The following is an 8,549-nucleotide window of genomic DNA, read 5'->3' as shown; positions in this document are numbered from 1 at the left end:
AGCTGATCTCCCTGTGCTACGCGGCTGCTTCCCACTAGCTCTCTATTGTCTCCACCCATATTTCCCGTAATTGGAAATTGGTTTTTTTTTCGCTCACCTAATATTTTAAATTTTTTATTTGGGTATAATTCAGCATAGTTTTGGAAGCCCTAACCACTGGTATCAGAGAAGAAAAGAATTAAAAGTGATCCAAATTGGAAAAGGAAATTTAAAACTGTCACTATTTGCCAATGATATTATATTATACATATAAAATCATATATACGATACCGGAAAACTAGTAGAGCTCTTCAATGAACTTGGAAAAGTTGCAGGATTCACAATTAATACACAGAAATCTCTTGCATTACTATACTCTAACAACGGAAGTTCATAAATAGGGATTACGGAAACAATCACATTTACCGTTGCATCAAAAAGAATAAAATAGCTAGGAATAAATCTTCGTAAGGAAGCCAAAGACCTGTAATTAGAAAACTATAAGATGCTGATGAAAGAAATAAAAGATGACACAAACAGACGATGAGATATACCATATTCTTGGATGAAAGAATCAATATTCTGAAAACGGCTACATATCCAAAGATACCTACAGATTCAATGCAATCCTTATCAAATTACCAATTTTTTTTTCAGAATTAGAACAAGAAACTTTACAATTTGTATGGAAATACAAAAGACCATGAATAGCCAAAGCAATCTGGAGAAAGAAAAACAGATCTGGAGAAATCAGGCTCCCTGACTTCAGACTCTTCTAGAAAGCTATAGTCATCAAACAGTATGGTACTGGCACAGAAAGAGAAATATAGCTCAGTGGTACAGGATAGAAAGTCCAGAGATAAACCCATGCATTTATGGTCACCTAATCTATGACAAAAGTGGCAAGTATACATATACAATGGAGAAAAGACAGTCTTTTCAATAAGTGGTGCTGGGAAAACTGGACAGCTACATGTTGAAGAATGAAATTAGAACACACCCTAGCACCATACACAAAAATAAACTCAAAATGGATTAAAGACCTAAATGTAAGGCCAGATAGTGTAAAGCTTTTAGAGGAAAACATAGGGAGAACCCTCTGTGACACAAATTGCAGCAAGATCTTTTTTGATACATCTCCTAAACTAATGAACATAAAAACAGCAATAAACAAATGGGACCTAATTAAACTTAAAGGCTTTTGCACAACAAAGGAAACCATTAACAAAACGAAAAGAAAACCCTCAGAATGGGAGAAAATATTTGCAAACCAAGCAACTAACAAGGGATTAGTCTCCAAAATATACAAACAGCTCACGCAGCTCTGATTCATTTTGTTGTGCAGTGGAAGCTAACATAACATTGTAAAGCAACCATGCTCCAATACACGTTAATTTAAAAAATAATAAATAAATAACAACAACCCAATCAAAAAATGGGCGATCTAAATAGACATTTCTCCCAAGAAGGTATACAGATCATTCACCTTTATTTTTAATTACATATGTATTTATAGATTCTCCCATTTTCCTATTTTAATAATAGAATGAAAAATATGAACACAAGACCAAAGTAAGCTCCTCATTTATTCCTGCCTATAGGATGCCTTCTTGAGTTGAGAATGGAATAGATTAATGTAATATCGGACCTCAAAATTCCAGACAAGTATTCACTTTATATCACTCATACTGATGAACAGAAATCATCATCGATCCAACATTGGTCCTTTTTCTACGTACACATCTTTTTTTTGATTAAATAAAAAATTCACTAATTATTTTTAGCAGCACAATTCAAGAAAAAATACGAAAAGCCTTCATCTATATAGAATAATTATTACTTAAATATATATCTCTCTTTAATACACTGTTTTCTATATATGTATTAAACCATAGAGTGGATTTTATATCCATACTCAACACTGAGATGCAGTCTCCTTCTTTACTTATATTCCTCATTTCTTATTAAATACATTGAATTACTTTAATAAAACCATAGAGGAAAGAACTTCTACTATGACTCACAATAATCTCCATCTCCTATTTCGCAGAGGCAAACCCATAGCTCATATCCATGGACGATTCTAAATCACGTCTAGTGACTTCACTCTGAGGTGTATGCAACGCAGAAGATGATAAAAATATTCAGACCTAATCACCACTATCTTTGTTTTCGGCATTTCTGTTACTCAGTATTTATGTTTTTATTACTTTTTCTCTCTAAATTTTTTACCTTGTTAAAAGAAAATCTCAGTCTTTTGTCTGAAGCAGAACAATTAAACTGACTCTTGCTTATGCATGTCTTTCTATCTAACCTTGGCCAAACACGTGACCCTCACCCATTTATTTAATGGGCATCAGTGTTTTCAATATTTATTAACAGTATCTTTTGTCTCGCTTCACCCTGTTTTTCCTTATGTTCATCTATATTTGCTAAATGGTTCATTATAGATCTATTAATAATAACAAATCTGTCTATGAAATCCACACAAAAATGTGACCTATTTATATTCCTGTCATCTCTCTATAGAAACAGTTTCACCAGAAGGAAGAGACTACTTACGGTCTGGGTTGGACCTCAGAGTTTCAGACATGTTTTCATCATTCAGGACTCTTCCCGTCACAATCATCATCACTGTTCCATCACTGAGTCTCTTTTCTTCCATCATTTCTATATGGAAGAATAATAAAATCATATATGGTTCACTAAATATTCCAAGAATAACACCCTTCAATACCCCTAACCTCAGTTTACAGAATCATTTCCCATTAAGGGTCCATCTCTTCCAATTTTCGACCTCAATCCTGCCCATTATCAATTATTCAAAAGAATATTTCTTATATTTATCATTGAATTATGAGTTTTTGATTAATTTAATACTTTTTACTCTTTTCTTTGTTCATTTCTATTTGTTTATTGACTATTTCAGTAAGTCACTCATAATAATTTTAAAATTATTAGTCACAAAACCCAAGAAGAGTCGTGATATTACTAACTGTAAATAGATCATTCTCACAGCAACGTACCTCTTTTTAAATTATATGCTATTATACATCTACGCATTAATCAATTAGTGCATAATGAAGGTCTATATTTATCACTGAGCTACACTGGCCTTCTGCTACTCTATATGGAAGTTTCAAGTAATACACTGAATACACAGGGGAAAAAAAATCACTGAAACTAAGACGAGAAATTTGACTATTACTCACATTGGTCTCTGTGCTTCTAACACAGAGATGCAATCATAAGGTGCATCCCCACGGAATAATGCTTCATCAGCGCGAATGTGTCCATTTTGAACAATATGAAGCACAGCCAATGAGAAAAAAAGAAAATTTATCTCCATTGACTCTTGCATTCTACATTTATTTTACCCAGTCATTTAGGAATTTATAACATTTTCTTAATGTAGAAATTGTTTTCTCTTAACAGAAAGAACAAGCTCATACTTAAGACTGACTCAGAACAATAAAATTGACTCCTAATTGTTCAAGTCTATCTGGTATCTGGAAAAAGTGATGACACCCTTGCTCCATCTATTTCATAATGGTCATCAGTGCTGGAAAGTTTTATTAATATTTCTTGTCTCATCATAGATGTTAATAATGAGAACATAATTTATCCTTTCTTTGTAATCTATTATTTATGTAATTTTAATAGTGCTCTCATTGATCTAGTAATAATTTTAAAACTTAATCGAAGAACTTGAAAATTATACATTCCTAACATCTGTCCATAGGATCAAATAAACATGAAAATAGAGTATGTATTGTCTTGGACCTCAGGGTTCCAGATACTTATTATTCATCGTCTGTGCCTCAACCTCTACCAATCCTCATCACTGGTTCATTTAAGCCCAATTTTAGTCCATTCATTTATATATTTGTATCAATTAAATCATTACTTCATTGATAGTAATAAAATAAATATATGATTAACAAAAGACAAAGAACAAGACACTCGAATATCCCTAACTTCTCTCTAATCATTACCAAAATAGATTACAACTCTTTCATTAATGAATATCAATGTTATACAATATCAATTTTTTAAAATAAATTTATTTATTTATTTATTTTTGGCTGTGTTGGGTCTTTTGTTGCTGCGCTCAGGCTTTCTCTAGTTGTGACAAATAGGGGCTACTCTTCGTTGTGGTGTGTGGGCTTCTCCTTGTGGTGGCTTCTCTCGTTGCGGAGCACAGGCTCTAGGTACACAGGCTCAGTACTTGTGGCTCGTGGGCTCTTGAGCACAGCTCAGTAGTTGTGGCACACGGGCTTAGCTGCTCTGCAGCATGTAGCATCTTCCCGGACAAGGGCTGGAACCCGTATCCCCTGCATTGGCAGGCAGATTCTAACCACTGCACCACCAGGGAAGTCCCTACAATATCAATTAATCAGTATAAGGTTTCAGGTCATATTTATCAATGGGCCATTATTAACCTGTTGATTGAATTTATTACTTTTTAGAATACAATGAAAACACTTAAGTAAATTACCCAAACCAAGAGAGGAACATTGGTCATTACTCACCTGGGTCTCTGTCCTATACCAACCTGAAAATGATAACCTTGATCACAATAGAGGCTGAAATCACTCTGAGCTTCTATTCTGAAAAGTACTAAACAGAAAGTGATAAAGATTGAGACTTTCTCTCCATTTGTCCACATGTTTCTTTACTGATTCTTTCATTGCTTCAATTATAATAAAGAGTGAAAATGCATGAAGAGAAGAAAGACATTTCTTTCGCATCGGACCTCAGAGTTCCAGAACGTATTCATTGTACACGACTCATACGCCACCAGTAGTCATCATTGATCCAATACCATACCTCTTTTTACTCATTCATTTATATATTACTTATTGCTCAATTCATAATTCGGTAATCATAATTTTAAAAATGGTTATTCATTGGAACCACCAAAGAGCTTAGAAATCTCTAATATATATTTAGAATCATTCTTGTGTCAACATCTTTCATTAATTACTCTCATTTTTCATTTTATGAATGAATCAATATAATACTTCATATTAATCCCATATTTCACTCTGGGCTATTTGGATTTCATTGATTATATTTCACAACTTGCAATAATACAGTCAATAGCTTCAAATAAAATATTGAAACTAAGGCCAAAATTTGTCTATTACTCACATAGTCTCCACAGTCCTAACACGTGAATGCAACCAGAGCTCTCAGGACCACAGAAGAATCCTTCCACCAGCTTAAGTGCTCCCATTCTAAGGAGTACAGAGCAGAAAAGATGATAAAAAATTTCAGACCTTATCTCCATTGATCCTTGTTATCCACATTTCATTTACTCATTTAGGCATTCATTAATTTGTCATAACATAGTATTTTTTCTCTTAAGAAAAGAAAACCTTAAACTTGAGACTGACCCAGATCAACAATGTTGACTCTTACTTATCAGTGTCTGTAGGATCCTTTCAGCAAAAGGGCAAAACATTCGTTTATAGCTTAAAGGGCATGAATGTTTTCTATTTTATTAATAATATTTCTTGCCTGACCACATATGTTCCTAGTGAACAATGCTTTGCCTTCTTCTTTTTATGTGTTTTTTTACATTTTTTAATGGCTAGATTGCTGATTTATTATTAATAATACGTCTAAATCTATTAACCCAGAATAGGAATATAATGTTTGTATATTCCTAACATCGACCCATGGGGTCATTTATAACAGAAGATAGGCTAGATTTTGCGTTGTGTGGAATCAGGGTTACAGACACATGGTATTCACCATATATGACTCCTATGCCTCAAGTCGTGGCCAACGGTCCAGGAGAGGCAGTTTTCTCTACTGTCCTCTACATTTGTTTATTAATTAATTCCCTATTATTTAAATAAACATAAATCAGGGACTTCCCTGGTGGCCCAGTGGTTGAGAGACCACCTGCCGATGCAGGGGACACGGGCTCAATCCCTGGTCCGGGGAGATCCCACATGACGCAGAGCAACAAAGCCCATGCACCACAACTACTGAGCCTGCACTCTAGAGCCCGCGAGTCACAACTACTGAGCCAGCACACCCTAGAGCCCTCATGCCGCAACTACTGAGCCCATGTGCTACAGCTACTGAAGCCTGTGCGCTCTAGGGCCCGCTTGCCACAGCTACTGAAGCCGCATGTCTAGAGCCCGTTCTCCGCAACAAGAGAAGCCACTGCAACGAGAAGCCTGCGCACCACAATGAAGAGTAGCTCCCACTCGCCGCAACCAGAGAAAGCCCGTGCACAGCAACGAAGACCCAACAAAGCCAAATAAATAAATAATCACACAAAAAATTATGTGTAAGAGTCTTGAATATCCCTAACATTTATCTATACAATCATTTCCCCTGACACCCAACTCTTTCATTAACTGAACTCAGTGTTTCATATATGGATTAATCATATTGTTTTGTGTCAATGGTATTTGACATTAGCATGCTTGGACTTTTTTATTATATTTAATTTTTAAAATAATATCTTTTAAAGTAATAATTAAAAGAAAATACGGCTCAATCCAAGACAAGAACACTGACTACTACTCACATTGTTTCTCCATCCTCCTAACACAGATGCAACCATAGGGCTCCTGTCCATGGAAGATGCTTAAATCAGCTCAAGGGCATCCATTCTGAGAAGTACAGGTCAGAGCAGATAATAAAATATTGAGGACTAATCTCCATTGATCCTTGCTTCTGCATTTCATTTTTAGTGACTTAGACAATCGTTAATTTGGAGTATGTTTATTTCATTTTCTCTTAAAAAAGTGAACTTAAAACTTGTCCCTGACACAGAAAATGAGCAATGACTTACAGTAAGTAATCTCACTGATAACAGTAAATAATCTTACTCTTGTCTGTATTATTCTTAGCCAAAGATTTAACAGTTATGCACCATTCGCTTCTCTTTGGACTTCACTGTTTTCAAATTTATTAACAGTATTTCTCGCATGACCACATATTTTTATAATTGGATAAGGATTCATCCATTCAGCTTTATTTATTTACATATTTGGTTTTTGATTATTTCATTTCTCCAATTATAACAGTAAAGTGAAAATGCATGAATGAACACAAAGAATAAACAAGATCCTTGTATATTCCTGACTTTTATCTATAGGATCTTTACAAACAGAGTTAATGCATTAGATTTCTTTTTGCTGCACCTCAGAGTTTCAGACACATATTATTTATCATCCTTGATTCAAATCATCAGTCATCATCATTGGTCCAGGATTGGCTCAATTTCTCTTTGTTCATTTCTAAATTGTTTATTAATTCATTAATTCACACTAATCATACAGTAACTACTCTTAAGCAAACCACCCAAACCAACACGAGAACTTTGACTTACAGTGGTCTCCGTGCTTCTAATGTATAGATGCAACCAAAGAGCTTGTGATCATGTAAGATGGTTAAATCCCTCAAGGGTGTTCACTCTGAGGAGTATAGAGCAGAACAGTTTATAAAAAAAAAAAAAGTTAGGACCTTATCTACATTGGTCCTTCCTTTCCACATCACTTACTCCAATTTTTTAGGTATTCATTAATTTTTCATTATATATACACATTTTTTCTATTAACAAAGAGAACAACCTCAACCTTGCAACTGATCCAGAATAATGAAACCGACTGTTAATTATCTATGTCTACATGATCCTAAGCCAAAGAAGTAACACCCTTGATCCATTTATTTCTCAAAGGGCTTCGCTGTTTTCAATATTTATTAATAATATATCTTGCCTCACTACATATGTTCATGATTGAATAATGCTTCATTTTCACTTTTACCTTTCTCTAATGGTTCTATCTATGATCCATTTAATCTATGAATCTAACATAAGAACACGACCTTTGTGTATTTCTGACAGTTGTCTATATGATCATTTCCAAGAGAAGGATCAAACACATTACGTTGTGTATTGGGTCTCAACATCTCAGACACTTATCTTCATCACCCACTACTCATATGTCACCAGCAGTCATCGATGTCATGTTATTCCATATTAGGCTGTCATTTTCTTCATCGGTGTTTGCACTGATTAAACTATTAATAATTATTAATCCCTTGATAATAATAAAATAAGTATATAATTCACACACAAAAAAACCAAGAGCAAGATCCTACAGTCTGTCTATACAATCATTTCCCACATGGATCATATCTCTTCTGTTATTCAATCTCAGTGTTACACATCATTGATTAATCAACATGTTTCATACATATTTATCATTGACAATAGTTAACTTTTTGATTTAAGAATTTTTAATAATACCATGAACACCCTTAAGTGAAGACCCAAACCAAGACAAGATCTCTGACCGTTACCTACCTTTGTCTCTTTCCTGACAAAGGCAGTACGGTAACCTTGATCATGGTGGAAGTTGAAATCAGCTCCAGTATCTGTTCTGAAGAGTACCAAGCAGAGAAGGTAATAAAAAGATTGAGACATTCACGCCATTAATCCATACTTCCTACCATTCACATACATAGTAATTTAGGTATTTATTAATTTATAGTAATATTTATTTAGTTTTCTCTTAATCAATCAAACATCAACCTTACTC

At 34.3% G+C, this 8,549-nt stretch overlaps 6 non-coding genes across 6 annotated transcripts; all 6 read right to left on the bottom strand.

Annotated features, from left to right (window-relative positions):
• Positions 1–1,621: 1,621 nt before the first annotated feature.
• On the bottom strand, positions 1,622–1,695 carry LOC114905387. The gene has a single exon (XR_003796217.1). It is a non-coding gene; the product is annotated as a small nucleolar RNA SNORD113/SNORD114 family (small nucleolar RNA).
• Positions 1,696–2,549: 854 nt separating this feature from the next.
• Positions 2,550–2,621, bottom strand: LOC114905384. Its single transcript, XR_003796215.1, has one exon. It is a non-coding gene; the product is annotated as a small nucleolar RNA SNORD113/SNORD114 family (small nucleolar RNA).
• Positions 2,622–3,756: 1,135 nt separating this feature from the next.
• LOC114905368 lies at positions 3,757–3,831 on the bottom strand. The gene has a single exon (XR_003796202.1). It is a non-coding gene; the product is annotated as a small nucleolar RNA SNORD113/SNORD114 family (small nucleolar RNA).
• Positions 3,832–4,729: 898 nt separating this feature from the next.
• LOC114905348 lies at positions 4,730–4,800 on the bottom strand. Its single transcript, XR_003796187.1, has one exon. It is a non-coding gene; the product is annotated as a small nucleolar RNA SNORD113/SNORD114 family (small nucleolar RNA).
• Positions 4,801–5,706: 906 nt separating this feature from the next.
• LOC114905399 lies at positions 5,707–5,780 on the bottom strand. The gene has a single exon (XR_003796227.1). It is a non-coding gene; the product is annotated as a small nucleolar RNA SNORD113/SNORD114 family (small nucleolar RNA).
• A 1,362-nt stretch (positions 5,781–7,142) lies between these two features.
• On the bottom strand, positions 7,143–7,215 carry LOC114905377. The gene has a single exon (XR_003796208.1). It is a non-coding gene; the product is annotated as a small nucleolar RNA SNORD113/SNORD114 family (small nucleolar RNA).
• Positions 7,216–8,549: the final 1,334 nt, after the last annotated feature.

This window comes from Monodon monoceros, unplaced genomic scaffold (assembly GCF_005190385.1).
Source record: "Monodon monoceros isolate NGI ecotype Baffin Bay Population unplaced genomic scaffold, NGI_Narwhal_1 Super_Scaffold_21, whole genome shotgun sequence".
Classification (NCBI taxonomy): Eukaryota; Metazoa; Chordata; class Mammalia; order Artiodactyla; family Monodontidae; genus Monodon; species Monodon monoceros.
This window is presented reverse-complemented; position numbering and strand designations above follow the sequence as displayed.